Source organism: Hipposideros armiger, unplaced genomic scaffold, assembly GCF_001890085.2.
Source record: "Hipposideros armiger isolate ML-2016 unplaced genomic scaffold, ASM189008v1 scaffold_152, whole genome shotgun sequence".
NCBI classification, from domain to species: Eukaryota; Metazoa; Chordata; class Mammalia; order Chiroptera; family Hipposideridae; genus Hipposideros; species Hipposideros armiger.
Window position 1 is genome coordinate 455,100 of NW_017731502.1, and position 23,422 is coordinate 478,521.

Sequence of the window (23,422 nt, forward strand, 5' to 3'; positions counted from 1 at the left end):
ATCACACTCTGTGATGTTTTCAAATTGAAATATAGTTGGCATACAATATTAGATTAGTTTCAGGTGTACAACCAAGTGATTCAATGTTTATATACCTTACGATGTGATCACCACAATAAATCTAGTAACCATCTGTCACTGAGCAAAGTTATTAGGATATTATTGACTACTCCCTGTGCTGTACCCTACATCCCCATAACTTATATATTTTATAACTGGAAATTTGTGCCTCTTATTCCCCTTCTTTTTCACTCATCCTCCCACCCTCTCCCCTCTGGCAACCATCAGTTTGTTCTCAGTATTTAAGAGTCTGTTTCTGTTTTGTTTTATTTGTTTGTTTGTTTTAGATTCCACATATAAGTGAGATAATATGACATTTATCTTTCTCTGACTTATTTCACTTAGCATAGTACCCTCTAGGTCCGTCATTTGTTGTCACAAATGGTAAGATTTCATTCTTTTTTATTGCTGAGTAACATCCCATTGTGTATATGTGCCACCACTTCTTTATCCATTCATCTGTTGATGGACACCATGGTTGCTTTCATATTTGACTATTACTAGGAATGCTGCAATGAACATAGGGGTGAATATAGCTTTTCAAATTAGTGTTTTCTTCAGATAAATACCCACAAGCAGAATTTCTGGATCATATGGTAGTTTCATTTTTAATGTCTTGAGGAACTTCCATACTGTTTTCCATAGTGGCTGCACCAATTTACAATCCCAAAGGTATCCTTTGGGTATCCACTTTGGTATCCTTGGATACACTTTGGTATCCTTTGGGTATCCAAAGTGTACAAAGGTATCCTTTTCTCCACATCCTCACCAATACTTGTTATTTGTTGGCTTTTTGATAATAGCCATACTGACAGGTATGAAATGATATCATTGTGGTTTTAATTTGCATTTCCCTGATGATTGGTGATGCTGAGCAACTTTTCACATACCTGATGGCCAATTGTATATCTTCTTTGGAAAATATCTATTCAGAAATAGTCTCTGCCCATTTTTGTTTGTTTTTTTTCAGATTTTATTGGGGAATGGGGAAAGAGGAACAACCAAGTTGTTGTCATTCAGTCTTAGTTGTGGAGGGCACAGCTAGCTCAGCTCCAAGTCCAGTCGCCATCTGGCCACCCGTCGGCAGCTTGCGGCCGCTCAGCTCAAGGTGCCATGTTCAATCTTAGTTGCGGGTGGGTGTAGCCCACCATCCCATGTGGAAGTCGAACCAGCAACCTTGCTGTTAGGAGCACATGCTCTCACCAGCTGAACCATCCTGCCACCTGTTGGTAGCTCAGCAGTAGCTCAGCTTGGACGCAACTCACTGGCCCATGTGGGAATCGAACTGGCGACTCTGTTGCTCAGAGCTCGCGCTCTTAACCACCTGAGCCACTCAGCCAGCCCCCTGCCCATTTTTAAATTAGAATATTTTTTTATGTCAAGTTGTGTGAGTTATACACACACACACACACACACACACACACACACATTAACCCCTTATTGGATACATAATTTGCAAATATCTTTTCCCATTCAGTAGGTTGTCTTTTCATTTTGTTGATGGTTTCCTTCTCTGTGCAGAAACTTTTTAGTTTGATGTAGTCCCATGTGTTTATTTTTTCTTTTGTTCCCCTTGCCCAAGGTGATCTGTTCAAGAAGATAGTGTTAAGAGCAATGTCAAAGAGTTTACTGCCTATGTTTTCTTCTATGAGTTTTATGGATTCAGGTCTTACATTTAAGCCCTGACATTTTAATCTATTTTGAGTTAATTTTTATATACGGTGTAAGAAAGTGGTCCAGTTTCAATTTTTTTGCATGTATTCATCCAGTTTTCCCAATATCACTTGTTGCAGGGACTGTCATTTCCCTATTGTATGTTCTTGCCTCCTTTGCCAAAGATTAATTGACCACATAAGCGAGGGTTTATTTCTGGGCACTCTATTCTGTTCCATTGATCTATGTGTCTAGTTTATGGCAGGGCCACACTGCTTTGGTTGTTGTAGCTTTAGAGTGTAGTTTGAAACCAGGGAGCATGATACCTCCAACTTTGTTCTTCTTTCTCAAGATTACTGTGGCTATTTGGGGTCTTTCAGATTCCATATAAATTTTATGATTATTTGATCTAGTTCTGAGGAGAATGTCATTGGTATTTTGATAGGGATTCCATTGAATCTGTATATTTCTTTGGGTAGTGTGGATATTTTAACATATTAACCTTCTAATCCATGAGCACAGTATATCCTTTCATTTATTTGTGCTCTCTTCAATTTCTTTCTTCCGTGTCTTACAGTCTTCATAGTACAGGTCTTTTACCTCCTTTTTCACATTTATTTCAAGGCATTGTATTTTTTTGATGCAATTGTGAATAATTTCTTAATTTCTCCTTCTGATAGTTCATTATTAGTATATACAAATGCAATAGATTTCTGTATATTAATTTTGTATCCTGCAACTTTAATGAATTCATGTATTTGTTCTAATAGTTTTTTTGGCAGAGTCTTTAGGGTTTTCTATACATGATATCACATCATCTGCCACACTCTGTGACTTTTAACAAAACAATACCTGACCAGGCCACTCACTCTTCCTGAAGCTTGCTCCTTCTCACCTCTGTGCCTCAGCTTCTGCTGTTCCCCCCCCCCCGGAATGTCCTTCCTCCATATCTCTATCCATTAAAAACTTATGTTTCAAAGCCCTGATCACACTCATTCATTCACTCAACAAGAATTTCCTGAGGGCTTACCATGCCCCTAGCACTGTGACGGCTACCAGGACTATAATGGGAAGCCACAGCCCATGTACTTAGGCTGCCATGGGGAGACAGACGGTTACACTAAGGAGTAATATGTGTGTGGTAGATGCAAGTCCAGGGGACGCTGTGAGCCCATACAAGGGTCCTAACCCAGTTTTGGTGGGGTATGTTCAGGGAAGGCTTCCTAGCAAAGGAGACTTCCAATCTAAGTCCTGAAGAATGAGGTGAAAAGGGAGGGAGGTGTATGTAAATGTATGTGAACATATATAATTATGACCATTGATATGGCCATAATAATGATAGCAGACATTTATTGAGTGGTACTGGGAGCCAAGCACTGGGCTAAGCACCTCAGATGTATTATATTACTGCCTTTTTAGTCCCCACAACCCTATTTCCATTGTTCAGATGAGGAATCGGAGACACAGAGAAGTTAAGATCTTGCTCCTGGTCAAATAGCCACTAAGCGGCAGAGCTGGGATTCAAACTCAGTGTGGCCCCAAAGCCCATTCTTTTGATCATTACACTCTGCCAACTTATGCTGTCAGTGTCTGCCACCTCCTCTTTTCACTTAACGATACATTTATCAAGGCATCTTTGCGGGTGGTGCAGCTCAGGTTTCATTCTACTTAATGGCTGCAGAGACTGCCACTGGATTTTGAGCAGGGAAGTGACATGATCAGATTCAACCCTGGGGACAGCAGGGGGTTACCTGGGGGCAGGAAGCTGTGTTAGGGGTCCTGGGAAGGGAGGACAAGGCCTAATCTCAGGCTGGGATAGGGATGAGGAGGGGTGGGCTGGGCTCTGGGAACATGGCAAAGCAGTGGGTTGTAGCAACTGCCACCTCTAAGGGAAGAAGGAAATGGGGGAGGGGGTGTCTCCAGACTCATTTCCTTACAAAACGTCCTACTGACCCAAGTATCTTTTCCCTTTAGCACCCCCACCTCAGCCCTGCATGTTTTAATTCTCTCTAAGCACGCACGCTCCAACTAGCACTTCCAATTAAGAGTGAGTGGTCATCAGTTTCAGTTCCGCTGGGATGTGCAGATGTGGTGCCTATGGAATTCTTAATTCTCTGAATAATTGTTGCTCAGGAGGGTCATGTCTATTCTACCCAAAGTGCAAAAAAAAATCCCAAAACAAAACAAAAAACAAAAACCCCACAAGTTACCAACAGCACTGCTTTAACACTGTCCTCCACTAATGCCCCACCCAGTCTCACCACCTCACCCACCTATCAATCCTAATGCATCCTCTCCGAAACAGTCTCAAACTGTCCATCTCTCTCCATCGATACCACTCCCTGGCGCAAGAGACCACCCTCTCTCATCTGGATGACAGCAATAGCCTCCATATGGGTCTCCCCTGTTTCACTCTAGTATAAGTTAGTCAATAGCTCTAGCTTCAGTTTTCTTATCTATAAAATAGGCATACTAATACCTATCTCACAGGGCTGTCCAGAAGATTGGGTGACATAATGAATGGAAAGCCTTGGCCAGGAAGTTCCTTTCCTTGATCAGCTGGGTGCGAGGGGTCAGAAAGGTCAGGAACTCTCTTTCATACTCCGCTGCTACACAGAATCAACAGGCATCAGAGGCCTCTAGATCTCCCTGCCTCTCTTGAGCTCACCTCCCCACCCCAGGGGGCTTCTTGCTCTGTTTCCTTCCTCATGTTTCTTTCCATGTAATGGGAGCTTCTCTAGCTTCACCCCCCCTCCTCATTTGCTCTCCCCAGGCTCTGTGCATGGCACTGCGTATTTATGAGTGAGTCTGAGAGATGCAACAGGCAAGTAAAACTCAGGCCCTTTTCTGCTTTTCTTAGGAGCCAGCCTGCCTGCAGGAAGCACGTGTGTGATCCTGCTCTCTGCCAGGAAGGAGAAGGGGCTGTCCCTTGCAGGGGCCCAGGGCACTTCCTGCACAGGGGCAGGTAGGGAAACCCACCTAATTTTGGCTTTCAGCATTCACCAGCCCACGTGCTCCAATGTCACTCTGATCAGTAATAGCAGTGACATTTTGTTCTCCAGCTGCCTTGCTCTGTCTTAATTTTCAGTTGGTCTAGAACAGGGGTTAGCAAACTTTTGAGACAGAAGAGCCAATCCTGTCCCTCACAACAATTTAAAAATTATTCAAGAGCCATAAAATAAATGAAATCATCATTATGTGAATAATATCCTTTAAAATTTTTATAAATGAAAGTACGACAGTTTTATTTTCATTTTCAATTTTACTTCAGAGCCACATGTACGTACCCAAAGAGCCGCATGTGGCTCGCGAGCCGCAGTTTGCCGACCCCTGGTCTAGAGCACAGGCCAGCAAAGCAGTGCTATTTACCATCTCCTCCCACCCCCACCAACAGGACTGAGCAGCGGGAGAAAAATCTGTCCTGTATTTTTGACTCATCAATGGAGCTTCTTAGGGTTTCAGTCAAGCCCAGTGCTGGATGCTGTGAGAATCAATCAATAAATGACCGACAAATATTTATTGAGCTCCTGATACAACCGTGAAAAGAGCTCATCTTTGCTCAGGGTTTCTTACAACTTCCAAAGTGCCCAATAGCACTTTCAGGTGTGTGAATGCTACAAAGTGCCAGGGACAGTCACCATCTTGTCTTCACCACCATTTGCACAATCTGGGCATGCCCTTGTCTTTAAGGGTCTAGCTGTGATCTTACTTCCTTCATCCAATACATTTTTATTGCACACCTACTAGGTGCCAGGTACTAATTGACAAGGCACTGCAGGTAGAGCAGTGATCCAGGCAGATGACATCCCTATACTCTTGGAGCTGGCAATCGGGGGGGGGGGGCTGTGAAGAAAATCAATGGAGAGTGACTACATTGGGGTGGAGTCCTCAGTGATGAAAAGGCATCAGTCATTGCAAGATCTGGGGGAAGAGGCTCTCAATAATGCTGTGAGATAAGCATTATTATTATTCCCCTTTTACAGATGAGGAAACAGAGGCCAGGGAGGTTAAAATGCTTCCTCCGAGGCCAAAGATGGCATCAGGATATGAGTCCAGGTCCAGACTCTGAAACCCCACCTACTGCCACCCAACCCACTGGCCTCTAGGTTCTAGCACTCGGAGAGCTTCAGTAAAGTGGCATATGCAGCATGCCTCAAGGAGCTTCCAGTCTAAATTGAGGGATAACATCTTTACACAGAAAACACTAATCATGCGAGGCAGGTCAGAAATTGTGTATAGGATCACTATGATTTCAAATTAAGAAACCCCAATGGGATTTGTTTTGGAACGTGACAAAATGACTCCCAGTTTCTTGGAAGAAAAGAAATCCATATAATACCTTTGCTTATTAATTGGTTTATTTAACAAACACTTATGAGTTGCCAGGCTCTGCTGTAAATGCTTTTCAAGTATTAATTCTTTGGAACTTCATGATTCACTGAGTGCTCATAACAATCCTGTCGGATATTACAGTCACCAACTCCACTTTCAAGTTGCGGGAATCAGGCAGAGAAAGGCCGGATGACTTACCAGGGACACACTCTGGAGACTGTTGGAGCTAGATAGAAACCTACGTCATCTGGTCCTGAACCTTTCCTCACAACTGAAAACTGAATTTATAAGTATCATTGATATAATTGAATTTACATCTATAATTACACTCTGTCTCTCTGTCTCTTTCTGCCTCACACGAACTTGTTTTCAGGAGATTGTGCTGGTCTGATTTAAAGGTAGAATTCATGGTTTCCCCCATACTTGTTCTGGGGAGCCCTTGGGAGGTGCTTTGAAGAGCTAGACCATCATTCTCCAGGGAGGCTGGAACTGGGGTCTACCAGAGGCCCATATGAGGCCCATCAGGCTGGACCTGCCACACAAGCAGTTAAAGGCCATGGACAGGGGAAAGAAAATGAGGCTTTCATTATGGGCCCAGGATCAGCAGTCACACTGGCAGACGCTCCAGACCACATGTGTGGACATGCACTGCACACGGGCTCAGGCAGAGGGGAGGGGCAGGCAGATTTATTTAATAATGATCCTCTCCACAAACAGACAAATGCCAACTAGTAAATAAATGAAGTTTCCGTGAAATAATGATAATGAACGGAGTGAAAATTGCCTAGAAAGTTTGCAAGAAAAAAACAAAAAAAGAAAGGGCTAGCAGATGCCTTTGCCTGCTATGAAAACATACACTGTACAGATTAATCATCAAAGCAGCGTCGCACGAATCCCCACTCCTCCCCTCCATCCGTGCTGTGCCCTGCTGGGTGTCAACCCTCTGTTTCCTGCCATGACCCTGCCTGATAGTTGACACTAGAATTAGAAGAAAGTTCAAGACCAGAGCAGACAGCCTGGAAAGAGACCTGCTATTAATGACAGGGCTTCCAGATTACACATCCTGAGGCCCCACACAGAAAACCATGTGGATTGGTGCCACCTGGGGTTGTGCAGTGCCGCAGCTCTGCAATGGAACACAGGGAGTAAATCAGGGTCTGATACAGGTGGCATGGGTGAGGCAAGGAAGAAAGAGTCGGTAAACAAGGATGGGGACAACCGGTTAAACATGTGAATAAAAAATTAAGTTAGATCTTTATCTTACACCCAAACCCAAACGGGTTAGAGAATGATAATTCAGCGTGAAATATGAAACCATTAAAACAATGACAACTAGAAATCTTGTTTTCCTAATCTGAATGATGGGGGTAATAGTAACTACCTCACAGCGGGATTAAGAGAGATGATATAAATTAGCACCGTGCCTGGCACTTCAGTAAAAGAAAAATTGAGGGAAGATTCGGCTGAGAAATTTGCCCAAATCTAGCCACCTCGAGGTGGGGGACGGGATATAATTAGTAGGAGGGATATAGCCCCAGGTTATAATCCAGGGATTCCAGGCAAAGTGATACCATAGACAGGGAAAGCCTCTCCTGCCAACTGGAAGAAGAATGGTCCACGGAGTCAGGTCCCTCCATCTGTGGGCAACAGGGAATAATAATTCACGGCAAGTACATTGTTGGCAGCCCCAGCAATTTTAGAAGCAGGAGGAGACTCGAGAGGCGCTCATGGGCGTCAGACTTTCACGCTGGGCGGAGCTCCCTTCATCCGTGATGCTTGGTTGGAAGAACCCTACCCAGTACCCAAGGCTGAGCTCTCCTTGCAGCACTCAGGACAGATGGGGTCATGGTCCCTGTGCACTCCTGCCTGAGGCAGCCTCAGCCTCACGCTGTTGCAAAGTTCCTCCTTAGACTGAGTTGAATCCAGCTGCCCTCCCCACCCTCTACTTTATCTTCCACCCACTGGGGGGCCTCCCTGGTGAGTTCCACTGAACACACAACTAGAGCAATACCCAGCTTGCACAATCTCTCTTAGGGAACTGAAAAAGTGGGAGCACTGCTCACTTCGTTTCATGAGGCCAATCATAACCTTGATACCAAAGTCTGACAAGCAAGCACCAGAAAGGAAAATGGCCAGTGGATCTCACTCATGAACTCATGATCTTAAAATTCTAAAGAAAAAGATGAGCAAAAACAATCCAGCAACAAAGATGCTACAGGATGACCCGAGTTGGATTTATTCCAGAAAAGCAATAATCAGTGGTACTTCACCATGTTAACAGATCAACAAGTAAAAATCATGTGCCCATCTGAGCGGATGCAGAGAAAACATCTGTTTAAAACTCTACTTCCATTTATGACTAAAAAAGAAAAGAAACACTCAGCAAACTTGGAATAGAAAAGAGCTTCTTTAATCTGATAAAGATTATGTACCAAAACACTAGAGTAAATATTACATCTTATTGTCAAATGCAGACAGCTCCTCCCTAAGAGCTGAAAAAGGCAAGATGTCCACTATCCTTTTTAATTCATTCTTGTATTGAGGTCTTGACCAGGGCAGTAAGGCAAGAATAAAATAAAAATAATAAAAAATAAAAAATAAAAAAAAGGAATGAAAGGATTAGAAAGGAAGAAACAAAACTGTTAATTTGTACCTCCTACAATAGTCTACACAGTGTTTCCAAAAATACTCTACAAATACATTTTTTTGAATTAGTAAAGAGAGTTTAGCAAGATTTCTGGATCTAAATCAATATGCAAAATGCAAACTTATTTTTCCAAAAAGTAACCAATAGAGCAGCGGTTCTCAACCTTTCACAGGGGTTGCCTAAGACCATCGGAAAACACATGTTTTCGATGGTCTTAGGAATTGAGACACCGCTCCTCTATCCATCTCCAGGCCCACATGCAGATACGCCCACCTACGAGTGCCCAACGACCCCTATGAAAGGGTCGTTCGACCCCCAAAGGGGTTGCGACCCACAGGTTGAGAACCGCTGCAATAGAGCATAACAAATTATACACACACACACACACACACACACACACACACACATGGTGCCAAAAATATGTATACACATTTTAAGAAAGGAAAAAACTGTATTAAAATTGTAATACTCAATATACACCAATAACAAAAGATGAATACAAGTCACGTTTGACTTCTGCAATTACAAGAGGTGCTCAAAATGGTTCCCATCAGCATAATTTTAATAGTTTTTTCCTTTCTTACAATGTGTATACATTTTTTTGGCACCATGTGTGTGTGTGTGTGTGTGTGTGTAATATATATATATACACATTATATATATATATTATATGTATAATATACATATATATAAAATTTACAATAGCATGCAAACTATCAGCTGTCTAGGAATACATCTAACAAAAGATGTGCAAGGCCTCTAAGGGAAAATTAGGAAACTATACCACAAGAAGTTAAAGATATCCTAATGAAGAGAGATACCATGTTCATGGAAGACAAAATACTTCTACCCTCTATGGGGCAATAGAGAGCTCAGCTGTAACAGCCAGAAGATCAGAGCAGCCCAGGTTCACATTCCAGCTCTTGTTGCTTCTAAAATGTGTGACTCTGGGCATTCCACCCACCCCTCTCGACCTCAGTTTCCTCACCTGTAAAACAGGGATAGCCATTCTGTCTAGTTATTAGGAGTCAATGGATAGGAAAGCCCTTTGCAGAGTGCTATATAAACATACGGATTCTTATGACGAGCATTATTGCCCCTTTTTGGTCTGAAGGTGGGGGAAGTTTTCTCTCCCAGATGAGGCCAGCTGTGTCCTTGCTTCTGCTCATCAATTTGTCATCAGGGGCAGCACCGGGTGCTTATTCTGTGGGTAACTCACAACAACCTACAAGGCAGGTGCTAGGTTAGCCCCATTTTACAGATGAAAAAGCTGAGGCTCAATCAAGCAACTTGTCATTCCTAGAGTCCTTTATGTATTCGGCATGCATGAGCTCCTTCTAAGTGCTAGGAGCCGTGAATATCCTGGTGACTAAGATGCACATGGTCCCTGCTCTATCACAGCTAAGAATCTAGTTGGGAAGATAGTCAAAAATCATACCACAACTAACAAGCTGGCAGAGCCAGATTCAAACTCAGGTCTGTGGGACACTAGAGTCCATGCTTTTAAGAATTCCCTGGCAGTGCCTTCCTCAAGCGCCTCTGCTCCATTCTCTCTGCCGTGATGTAATGATTTCTAACATCCATTCTGCTGACAGCATCACATTTCAATGGGCCTGGCTAGCCAAGCTGCTTCACAAATGGAGAGCTGTCAGCTTCGATCCTGGCCCATGTGATCCTCGTGCATTATCACTGGAGAATTACAACAGGGAAGATGAATGCATAAAAGAGAGGCATCCTGGACTCCCCTCCCACAGCATCAGTGGCATTGTTCCCAGTGAGTCCTCTGCTACCATTAATGGCAGAAGTGAGTCACTTATAAATCAGATGTGGGAGCTTTATTATAATTGCCTCCCGCAATTCAGAAATTCTCAGCGTCACTGTGAAAGGGAGGGCAGCAGGTGACCAGGGCTTCAATGGTCTTCTGCCAGGTACACCTTTCAGATAAAACGTCTTGGATCAGGAGCAATTACAGCTAATGCCCGTACTGAATGCTAATGAGAATTACTTACAATTGCAAGTAATTCTCTGCCATTTATACCATCTGCTTCCCCCCGCCCCCTTCTTTTCTCTGCTATCCTGGCATTAATCCTGAGAAACAGACACTGGAAAATATGATTAAGAGCCACTCTCCAGATGAGGAAACTGATGTCCAAGGTCATTCAACCCAAAGGGCCAAAGCTGGAGTTCTAATCCTGAACTTTTTTGTTGTTGCTGTTTTACTCTACCATTCTGTTTTTAAGCAAATAAAAATTTCAGAACTCTGGATATGTCCACTTTACCAGGAAGGTGCACAAAATATCCCATCAGTGAGACAATCTGAAAGGAAGCTGGGGTGGTGTATTCTGTTGCCACCTTTGTCTTGGTGAGGACAGGGCAGCTGTCGGTAGACCTTACAGACCCTCTGACATCCCACAACCACCAAGAGGCCCACACTTGTCCCTTGGGGACCTGAGCAATGACCACGAAGAGAAAACCTGGCTTGAAAGACATAAAGACCGCACAAGCCAGAAAACTCCCAAATCTATGCCCCTCAGAACAAAGCCAGAGCATAAAGTTCAAGCTATAGGTGAAGGAGTGAGTTTAGCCATAAGAGTGACAGTCATGGCAATGCCCAGCGTTTCCTGAGTGCCCACCTAGAACAGCACCATAATTTAAGTCTGCACTGAGGCTTTGGGTTTCAGCCTATTTAAAGCTTGAGGCTGCACTAAGACTTCTGGGACACACTTATATCTAACTCTAGACCTAGTGTCACTTTAAAGAGAAGAAAGCAAGAGGCTTGCAGGTGGCACAGCCAAGATACACAGCCTGTTTGACCTTCATAGTGACACTAACGACAACTAACATTTAAATAGCACTTTTATGTATTACATGGCACTATTTAGGTGCTTCATGCTTATGAACACAATTCTCTCACCAACCCAGTGAGAAAGGTGTTATGAACACTCCTATTCCAAAAATTGGGAACTGAAGAACAGAGAGGTGTAGCAACTTGCCCATGGCCACAGAGCTCATAAGTGACAGCACTGGGGTTTGAGGCAGATCCAGAATCCATGCTTTTATCCCTTTGCTATGCCTCCTCTTTGTGGTGGAAAGGCCATACCATTTCTACCAGGCACTTTTTGATTGAAAAAGGAAAGTGCAAACATGGAATTGTGACAGAGTCCAAGGGGAGGAAGTTCCTTCTACCTCAGACACTCAGCTGAGGGCCAGGAGGGACCATTCATTCCCAGCTCAGCACTGTCCAAACTGCTCTGGGCTACAGGGTCCTTGGCAGGCAGCTCCAGCCTCCACTCAGCTCTGAAATGGACAGGCAGTGTCGAGCCATCTCCCACCTTGAGAGGATTCTCTGTCACACTTGAAAATGCTACCAGGCTTCCCTACAGACTCTTCCAGCACCAGGGGATAGCCGGCAGTCTCAGGCCGCCTTGAGCGTATAGCAAGCCCTGAAGATATTAGAGTATTTACATGGGGGGGCGGGGGTGTCAGGGATTCCTGTGGGTGACAGAACACCTACCAAAGAGAAAGGAGTAGAGGCACAGGGGCATCAGGGACCCTGTTGCCTGGCATCTCTCTATTCTTCACTTTTGCTGCTGCCAGCCACAAGCAGGAGGGACCTAAGGTCCCATCTGCAGCCTGAGTTTCATTAATAAGCTGGAAGAAGGTGAAACCTGTGTTCAAATCCTAACTCTGCCATAGATCAGCTGGGCAATCTCATGCAAGTTACTTGACCTCTCTGAGCCTCACAGGCTATCTGTTCAATGAGGCTAGTAATAATAGTGCCTACCTTGCTAGGCTGCTGTGAGAACTAAATGGGATTTAATGATACACTGATCATTCCACCCACTCTCCCTCTTCCAGCATCTGCTGGTTCCTGGCTGCCTCCAAGATAAAAGTCAAGATTGGGGGATTCAAGACCCTCCCCATCTGACCCCCAACTCCTCTCTCCTTCATGCCCTGGAGATGTACCCCATCTGTGCTCCAGTCAGGGGCCTATCCCACCATCACAAAATGAGTTTCCCAAGCACATTCCCGCCAGGGGCCATTGATCACACTACTCCTAACACTGACCCCTCATGTCGGGCTCCAGGTCTGAGGTGGGAGCCCCCTGCTGGAGGACAGCAACCCCTGCCTGGAGCACCTCTGAGCTACCAGTTCCCAGGCAGAGCGAACATTTGAGAGAGACTCAGGGATTCCAGGTGGGTTCTTCTTGGGGTGGGGTGGGGGGGACAAAGCGGGTAATCACCAAGAGAGGGAAAGTGGCTTTTGTGAAAAGCTGCTGTGCTCCAGCTCCTGACTTCCTTGGCTCCTTCCAGAAAAATGGAGAGCAACTTCTAGAATGTGGTTGCCTTCTCACCCTTGCCCTGAAGGAGCAGCCCCGATGAGCTTGGATGTACCACCCAAATCCACTCCCTGGCAGTAATGGCCACCAATTTTTCCAAAGGGTCTTCCGCGCGGAGCAATGAGGAGGATGTGGTCCGTGTCACCTGGGCTTGTAGCAGGGCTGCGGGAGACCATGGGTAGTGGTCTTGACGCTTCCCACACCCAACCCCTGGTGATGCTGAACCTGGGGCTCGCCCGCAAGTGAAGCAGTGTGGGTCAGCCCGGCTTGGGCTCAAAACCCTGGCTCTCGCCTTGACTCGTTGGTGCTCCTGGGCACAACTTTCCCTCTCTGAGCCTCAGTTTCCTTTTCTGTGAAATGGGTATAATAACACCTGGTTCATCAAACGACAGGGAGAATTGAAAGATCATGGATGCTCAGCACCTGACACTAACAACGCAGTCAACGGATGGACTTGGACTACAGTTAGCATTCAACTCCAAGCCGAGTCCGGGGCAGCTCTGGGAGAGCTGGAGACTCGCCCTGTTCGCGTCGGAGCTCAGGGGCAGCGGCGCTGGGCGTGCACCCTGGCCAACCCGGGGGAAATCCACAGGTGTCTGCGCATCGGGGCGCTGAAGCCAGAGCTGAGTATCTGGGAGGGTGCCATGGAGCGAGCCGCGCCACGGGACCCTACCCAAGCCGCCCACGTCCCAAGGTCCCCCACGCGCGTCTACCCCACACCGGTCGGCTCCGGGGGTCTCTTTTGCTCCGCGGGGATGCCCAGACCCAAGCCTATCCGGCGCATAGCCTCACCCCCCCCAGCTGCAGTCCCGCTCGCGCCCCTGCCAGCGCCCTGCCCGCGCCCGGCCTCGACTCACCGGCGCAGGCTCCAGGGAAAGTTTGGTGGCGTGGCAGCCGCGGCGGCCAGGCTGCTCGGTGCTCGGCTGCTGCGGCTACCGGGACGCCGAAGGAGCGGACTAGAGAGGCGGGGCGCCGGGGGAGGAGCCGCGCCGGAGGGGGCCAGCCGGGGAGGGAGGCGGAGACCCAGGCCCCATCCGCTTGCTGCACCCGGGCCTCCCTGTTGGCGCTCCTAGGGCCGCCCCACGCCGGGAGGGGGCGCCAGGAGGGCGCCTCGGGCACGGACACTTTCTCACACAGCCTGCCCCAGGGTCGGAGCTGCTCCCGCCGAGCACCCCAGCCTCGGGCTCTGCAGGGTGGGGCGGCTCCTTGGGTTTGGAGAGAGGCGAAAGGAGGGTAAGAACCTTGGTGAGTACAGAAGTAGATAAGTCAAGATAAAGAAGTGGAGGTAGAAATACTCAGAAATGAGATGATGTTGGGCAAAGCCAACCACACACCGGCTGATAGAGATACCTCCCCTCCCCCTATCCCTGCTAGAGAGGCCAAAACAGAAAAAGACAGACAGCCAAGGCCAGGCCGACACAGAAAGAATAAGATTGACAGACAGGGACCTTCCTCTAGAGCAGGGTTTCTCAACCTGTGGGTCACGACCCCTTTGGGGGTCCAACAACCCTTTCACAGGGGTCGCCTAAGACCACTGGAAAACAAAAAGCTATTTACATTACGATTCATAACTAGCAAAATTACAGTTATAGAGTAGCGACGAAAATAATTTTGTGGTTGGGGGTCACCACAACATGAGGAACTGTGGCATTAGGAAGGTTGAGAACCGCTGCTCTAGAGGTTTCATGGGGGAACCAGAGACCCCCCCCCAAGCTCTAGAACGCCACACCCCTCATCTTTTTCTCCCTAGCCCCTCCCAGATGAGCCAAGTTTCAAAACACGTGTTTCAATTAGCATCCTGTGCCAGACCTGAGCAGAAGGTGGGACGGTGGGGGTTGAAAGGGTGAGGGCGGTGTGGTCCTAGGGGCCTCTGCCCTCTGACTCTGGGAGGTTGAGAATTCTTCTCGCTGCCTTCATTTCCAGAGCTGGGAGAGGCAGTTTTCTCTCTCCCCTCAGTGCCAGGAAACCTCCACTTGACCCGCTAAACAGTTATGGCTTCAGATCTTATCTCAGCACTTCCGAAGAGACACCCAAGTTCAGAGGAAGAGGAGGGTGTTTGAGAAAGAGGGCTCGGGGTGTGGGGTCTAAGGTGTGGGTTTGAGGCCTCATGGGTCTATTTTAGCCTCTACTGAGTAGAGGGTAATTCCACTCTGTGGTTGTGAGATCACACAGAGCTGGTTTGAGAAACAGCTTCACAAGGTGTGCATGGTGTGTGGGTGATCCTTCTTTCTGCCCTCAGGGTCCACATCTATAAAATGAGGGTTCATAAAAACAGATGTCATTGTGCCCTGCATTCTTCTCAGTGTTACAGGTGCTTACTCATTTAATCCTCACAACAGCCCGAAGTAGGAACTGTTACTATCCCTATTTTACAAAGGAGAAAACAGGTACAGATGGTTGAGGAACTTGCTCAAGGTCACACGGGATTGATGATAAATAGATATAGATAGAGATAGAGATAGAGATGGAGATAGATATAAATATAGATAGAGATATATACTGGGAATCCACCCCCTGCAGCCTGGCTACAAGGTCCAAGGTCATCATTACTGAGCTATAATCTTCATCTCACTGGGACTCCTGGAAAGTTCTTTGAGCTCATTTATGTAAAAGGCTTTGCAAGTGCTCCATTAACAGTAGCTCATCACCACTGAGCCTGTCTGCAAGGTGGGGATTAAAGGGCTGATGGTGATCCAGAGATAGGAGACTTTGGATTCAGGTTAGCTGACAAGCTATGTTACTGTCCTGGGTACCAGCTCTGACCTTTATGAATCAGAGGGGTAAGGGACTCCCATTTGTTCCTCTGACCAGCCCCTGTGCATTAGCATAAGCCCACAACCAGGACTTGCCCTGAATCTACAGTAAGCCCCCTCCCATCCCCTGCTGATTCTCCAGGGCCTCCATATTTTACACTTTACCAGGCTAACGCACCTCTTGGAACTGAGCACTGGGGAAGCAACTGTTATACACTCTAAGGGAAACACATTTCTGCTCTTTACAGCTGTGGGGGCTGAGGAGGGAAGACGCCTTGGAAGTCGCTGAGACCACTTCCATCCCCTCTCACTCCTTTCTGCAATTCAGCAAAGGGCTTGATTATTTGGAATTTGTCTCCAAAGTTTCACTTCCTGGGCTGGTTTTAGGCCTGCCCAGTCCACAGTGATCAGCATTTTTAGAAACATAAGCATTTTAAAACAGCATGTCAGACATTATTTGAAACCCGTGGTGACTAGGGTATATATGTTTTGCTGTGGCATTTGGAACTGATGTATCATGAGATAACACAGGCCATATCCTGGGTGTACAGGGTGTGGAGGGGTTAGCCAACTTACTAACAATATACAGGCAGCAGAAGAAAAATAATAGCTAGCCTTTATGTCATACTTCTGTGTGCCAGGGTCAGTTCTAAGAGCATCACATAATCAAATACATCTGTTCCTCACAACTATGAGGTAAATACTATTATCCTATTTTGCAGATGAGAAAGCTGAGGTACAAATTAGTGAAGACAATTGCTCAGCATATACAGTTAGCACGTAAGTCAGTTAGGAGGCAGCTGAGCCAGGTCTGGAACCTGAATCAGCCTGGCTCCACAAGCCTGTTCCTACTTTTGTATTTTGTAAAAGAAAGCTAGAAAAGGGGAACCATTTGAGCTCCTGAATAGAGATTAGAGGTACAGATCGAAAAGATATCTGCTCTGCAACTTGTTAGCTCTGTGCTTCCTTTGCTTTTCTGAGCCTCAGTTTCTTCATCTGTAAAATGAACATAGTAATGTGTATGTTACATCTAGGATTTCCATGATGATTCTTTTGGTTGCAGGTAATATAAACCCAACTATAACCAGCTTCAGCCCAAAAGGGTTCTGAACTGAAAACTTTAGGAGGTAGTTTTGGATTCAGACATAGTCCATGCCAGAAGCTTGAAGGAAGTTGTCATAAATCTGTGTCCCTCTGTCTCTTGACTCTGTTTTCCTTTGTGTCCATTTTATTAGCTGGATGGGTCTTTCCACAGAAAAGCAGAAATGGCCAGTTAAGCCACCTCAAGACAAAGAGATCAATTCCTTCCCAACACTTCCAGCAAATCAGAGGGTTTCCTCCCATTGGCCTGGCGTGGGTTACATGCTTGGCTCTGACACCATCGTAGTTGCTCTGATTGGCCAAGCCTGAGTCACATGGCTATGGTTAGAGTCAGGGGGTAGGGTCAGCCCCTCCTAAATCACAGAACTAAGAGTGGGTGAGGGATGGTCTCCTAAAAGTTAATCAAGGTGCTATTAGAATAATGGAGCATTGGTGCTGGAGAAGCACAGATGTCCACTTCCTCACAGAGCCATTGTTAGGAATAAATACATTTGTGTGTGCAGAGTGCTTGGTTCTAGTGGGTGCTCAAGAACTGAGACCCCTCCCTTCTTTTCTCTCCCCTAGGAAACAGGATTCATGGCTCACCAAATCCAGGCCAACTTCTTCCTGTTTACATGGGGAAACTAAGAAGGCCCAGAGAGAGGAAGGGACTTGCCTAAGGTGACCCAGCTAACCAGCCACAGAACCCATGTCCTCTGACCTGAACCAAATCGCAGTTCAAGTCTTAGCTGAGAAAATGTAGATCTCCCACTTACCAAAGGAGCTTTCTTTGCATTTGCACAGGGGAAACGAGAAAATTGCAAAGTCCTTAAGACCCAGAGGAAATGAATGCCACTTATGGTGGGTTCCCAAACTGTGCAACAAGCTATGGATTGGTAGATCTGGGCAGAGTGCCCAGTCAAGCTCCCCACCCATCACATTATGAATTCAGCCATTTCCTCTGGGGACTCTGCACTCTGGGTGCGGAGAGGTCCAAGTGGTCATTTTTCATATAGCTGCCCAAAGTAGGCAAGATGGCCCTTTCTGTTTGATTTCCTACCTGGTTTGTGAGTGCAGATGTCCATCTTTCAGGGCCAAAGTGGGCCAAGTAGCAAGCATGTTCTTTAGAGTTATCAAAATTGACCGTTTCTACTTGGTCCTGAGCCAGTTCCAGCGTTTCTGGCTTTGGGCAGTTAGTCTGACTTCTCCTCTCTAAATTCCGTTGGTCTGGCATGCTGTAAAGCCTGTCTACTTAAAGGAAAGTGTGCAAGAATGGCAGATGACAAGCTGGAACGACAAGACCTACTCCTTCCATCTCCCCCTTAAATACAGCGCTTAGGTTTGGTGTGCACACAGCTGGGGGAAGTGTAAACTGCTACAGCCTTCTTGGAGGACAGTTTGGAACCAGGTGTTGAGAATTTAAAAAATGTTCAGTCTGTTACTTCATACGCTAAGAGTTTTTCCTGAGAAAATAATCCTATCAACAAGATAACGCATAAAGATGTTCATTGCAGGATTGCGTATAATAATAAAGATTGGAAATAACCCAAATGTTTAACTATACAGGATTGGTTAAATAAGTTATTGTACATCAGTAGAATGGACTATTATACAGCTGTGAAGATCATACTAGAGAATATGGAATTATGTGAAAACTAGTTACGATATGAACAAGTTATAAGAGCAAGTTATAAAAGAAAAGGTACGCATAAACTCATTTTGTGAAAATATATACCTGTTTATGTATACGAAAGCCTCAGGTAGTTGTATCAGGGATAGGTAGGAAGGAGAGGGAAATTTGTAGGTGCTTTTGGTTCTCACTTCTCTGTATTTTCTAACATTTCTTTAGTGAATTTGTATTGCTTTGGTAGTTAGGAAAAATGCCCAATAATTGTCATAAAAGGATTTGTGTTTGATTTCCTCTTAGAAAAGCACTTTCATTTATTAAAAGACCACAACCAGAAGTAAGATGAATTTGACCAACTCCCTCTCTCTCTGGCTAGGATGTGTGGGGAGGAGCGGGGAGATTATGCCTGGGAGCAGTAGCAACAGCCACAGAGCAGTGTGCAGCACAAGAAGCTTGCACCAGTAGCCATACCTGTTTGCTGTGCAGCCCTGGGCAAGTCACTCAGAAGCTCTGGGCCTCAGTTACCACATCCATTGTCTAGGTACATTATCTCTGGGGTTATTTCCAAGGCCCAAACTCTATGTATGGAAAAGTTCTGTGAGAGTCAATGAATATTCATATATGCTCCCAGAGATCATATAATGGCCCAGAAACGTGTTCAGCATAAATTATTTTTGTCTCACCCGCTCTGTTGGACTGCTGAAAGCCATGCTTAGCTGCTCTGTTTCGTAGCATCTGCTTTTTTCTGCCCTTTTTTTTTTTTTTTTTTTTTTTTAGCATCTGCTTTCTGCTTAGCCTCTCAGTCTCTCCATCTAGCTAGGAATTGGCAAATTCATGGGGAAAAGCACATAGAATGCAGGGCCCTCCTCTACGTGTTACTTTTCACTCTGGGATCTTGATCCTTCAAGGTCTGGTTTTCTGGATAGCTCTTTGATGCCTTCTAACAGATTTTTCTTTTCCTTCTAACAGTTTGATACAGGTTTTCTAGTTGTTTATTGAGAGGATTGCTCTCCACAAGCTGGATTGTCACAGATAGAAGCAGAAGTCCCTTCCTATGTCATTAAGTAAAAATGATTGGTTACAGAATGTCTGCAAAGTGTGATTCTATTTATATGCAAAAGATATGTGTGTGTGTTTCTGCAGAAGACAGAGAGTGTGACTGAAAGCTACAGCACCTATTGCTGGCTACATTTTCTTTTTTTAATATTTAGCTATATTTTTCAAATTTCATACACCGGGACAAAATGTCCAAACTGGGGTTGACTTTTGGGGTCATTTATACACACTTTTAAAATGAGAACACCAAGGCCAAGAACATTTCAATTCATTTCAACCAAACAATTATTGAAGGCTTGTTGTGTGCAGAGAACCATGCTATGGGCCCAGGGCATCCAAAGAAATGCAACACCTAGTAACTTATTCCTCCATCTCAGGTGTCTTCAACATGTGCTAGACTTTGCAGATGAGGATGAAGATGCCATGAATTTGCCCTCAAGATAGTCTAGCTGGTGGGGGGGAATCTACATAAACCATCCCAGGTATAATGTGATAAATACTAAAGTGATGTGTCAGGGACTGTGGTTTGCCTCTTATGAATGATTCTCCCAAAATCCAATTAAAAGATTGTATTTCCCAGCCTCCCTTGCAACAATGCGTGGTCATGTAACTAAATTTTGGCCAATGAGATGTAAGGGAAAATATTGTGCGAGTTTCTGGGAAGTCTTTTTAGAGGGAACAAGCAAACTCTCCTTTCTTTTCTTCTGCTGCTTGCAATGTAGATGCAATGGCTGGAGTTATAGTGGCCATTTTGACCTATAATGTCAGTTTGGGAAGGGAGCCCCGTACCAGGATGATGGAGTAGATACAATAGCCTCAGTCATTGACACCATGGAGCTGTTATATCAGCCCTAGGGTGTCTATCTCCAGATTTCTTTTATATGAGAAAGATCCTTGCTTATGCCACAATTATTTTGGACTTTCTCTTACATGCAGATCAACCCAATCCTAACTTATACAAATCTTACAAATAAAGTGCTATGAGAGCAAAGGAGTAAAAGAAGGGAGGAATGAATATTTCTACTCGAGCATCAAGGAATTCAGAGGAGGTATGAAGAGTAAAGAATTCCCTAGTGAGGTGAACAGGGATTAGGAAGGAAGAGGGTTTCAGGCAGAACGGACCATGCAGGGAGCATAGGGAGAGAGCTGGAAATGTACATTGGAAGGGGCTGGAGATGGGCCCATGGTTGCTGGAATCAAGCTGCCTGGTTTCAATCTAATCATAATCCTCAGCAAGTCACTTCATTGCTCCACGCTTCAGTTTCCTCATCCGTAAAAGGGGGATAAGAATAGTATTAACCTCATTGGGTTGTAGTGCAGATTACGTGAGTTAATATATGAAAAATGCTTAGAATGATACCTGGCATATGGGGAGTGCTCCTTAAATGTTGGCTGTTATGTGTTTATCTGCAAAAAGTGATAATCATAGTCCGGCCTCACAGGGTGGTCAATGTGTATAACAGCACAGAGTAGGTGCTTAACTATGTAGCTATTTTTCTTTCCCTTCCCTCAAGGAGCTTACAATCAACATTTGACAAATCTTCACCAAGGCCCTCTCTGTGCCAGGCCCTGGGCCAGGAGGTCACTGATTCCAGGACAAATTAGACCTTACTCCTGACCTCCAGTTACTTAACAGTCTCAAGAAGAGGAAAAGAAAATAAAGAGACAAGCATAATACAGTGTGAAAAGTGCAATCGTGGTCCAGTCTCAACTCAGGTAAGGAAGAAAGGTAACGTTATTTTTTGTTAAGTGAGCTCAGTCTCTGCTATTATCTCTCATTTTGGGCGGGAAACCTGAATCTCAGGCAAGTTTTTTCTGTTTCTCTGGGAGTGGTATCCTAGTTCTAGGAATCTTGCAGAGACATCTGGGGTTCATTATCACTTATCCACACTGGTACATGCTGAGACATTGTTGTTCCTCTCCGAGGTGGGGTCACCCACGCACAGGTCACTTTACTAAATTGCCCCTTGTTCCTAAGTCTCACTCCCTCTCTCAGCTGCTCCCAGGGCCCTCCCGAGTGCACAGGAATCATTGCTCAGCTCCCTTGCCCCCTGGGACATAGAGAAGTCTGTTAGGCATCCCAGATTCTTCTGCCCTGCCTCGTACAGCCATTTCTTCTCTAGAGAGAAATGCTTAGAAGTCTGCCTAGGAGAAGAGCACAGGTCTTTTCTACATCCAATTTCCTGGAACTTGGCCTGAGGATTCTGGGGTCCCTCTCCAAAGGTCAGGGCCATGCCGAGAGAAGGGGCAGGTTCCAAGTGTCCCTTCCTTCAGGGGCTTGCACCATCTATCTCCTCCCTTGCTTCTGCTCAGCTTTCTCCCTCACCTTTGTCTGGAAACACTGGTCTAGTTTCAGGGAGGTGGAGTCTTGCTCCTAAATCCCCTGCATTTTCTCATATCCATCAAATCATCAGTACACAAGAATCTTTACCTGTTGCCCATGAGACTCTAGATTTTTGAAACTCAAAACCCAGGAAAGCACTCTAGTTTCTCTTTGTCAGCAGGGTCAGAAAAGGGCAGTAGCCTTGAGACAATAGCCTAAGATGGGGGGTGAAGAGGGGAGGATATAAGGCTTCTGGGTAACAGATATTAGCAAGAATAAAAAACAACCCAATAAGCTCCCTCCATGCCCCCAGAATGGCTGAAATTAAGAAGACTTACAACATCAAAGTGTTGGCCAGGAAGTGGAGCCACTGGAACTCTCATACGCACCTTGATGGGGACGCAACATGACATAGGCACTTGGGAACACTGCTCGGCCACTTTAATAAACATAGATCTGCCCTATAATCCTGAAATTCCACCCCTCGGGGCACTTCTAAGAGACATGAGAACATATGTCCACAGAAAACTGTACATAAAGCAGAACAGCTTTATTCATCATAGTCCACATTGGACACAAACCAACTATCCACCAAAAGGGGTTCGAGTAAACAAATTGCGGTAAGTTCATACAGCAATAAAAGTAGGTGAACTATTGCTGCCCACGACAACATGGAAGAAAGTCAAAATCATTATTTTGAATAAAATAAACCAAGCATAAAAAATTAAATATGAAGAGATGAGCATACTGTACTCCGTGAGAGCCCAGGACAGTCATTAACAACACTGTGTGTAGGGTGGGGGTAGGGATGGAGGGGTCCCCAAGGATGGCTTCCTGGGGGAAGTGATAGCTCAACTGAACTTCGAAGGACTTGAGCTAAAGGTTAAGCAAAAAAGTAGGCTAAGGGCCTTCCAGGTCCAGGGCACAACATGCAAAGGCGTGGGGTGAGCCCCAAGAGAGCCTGACTGAAGTCTTCACCCACTAAAACCATGAGAGAACAAATGATTATTGGTGTGTTAAGTCACTAATGTTGGGGTGACTTGTCATGCATCATTTATCATCATGATGAACTAGTACCTCATCTTCATCTTCATCTTCATCTCTGGCGACATTTATTGAGAGCTTACCAAGTGGTTTTTCACTTACCCCTCCCAATAATGCTATGAGATAGATATACCCTATTATCCCCATTTTACAGACAAGAAAACTGAGGTTTAGAGAAGTGAAACTGCTCCCTGGAGTGCCCCTGAACTTAAGGACTTCATGGTCAGGCTGCAGAGTCAGAAACTCAAATATCTATGACTCAAGGCAAAATACAGTTCTAGGATCCCAGCGGGGAGAGAGGAATTTTGGATTCTGGCTCCTGGTAGTTGGGCCTCACGGGTTGAGAGAACACTCCAAAAGCAACAGACACATCCTGCGCTGTTGAGGACCTGCCTCATGGAGGTCAGGTGCTTATGAACAGGGTGTGGTATTTCCCGGCAAAGAAACACAGACACCTACCTGTGATGAAAAATAATAAGTCTTCATGAGGGCCTGGTACTTTGCACTT

General features: G+C 45.5%; 1 protein-coding gene across 1 annotated transcript in view; it reads right to left on the reverse strand.

Moving 5' to 3' along the window:
* Window positions 1-13,982, reverse strand: part of HRH1 (histamine receptor H1) — an 85,882-nt gene extending 71,900 nt beyond the window's left edge. Inside the window, exon 1 of the mRNA XM_019651023.1 lies at window positions 13,889-13,982. The gene's annotated coding sequence lies outside the window, so the exon portion shown is untranslated. The remainder of the gene's footprint in view (window positions 1-13,888) is intronic.
* Window positions 13,983-23,422: the final 9,440 nt, after the last annotated feature.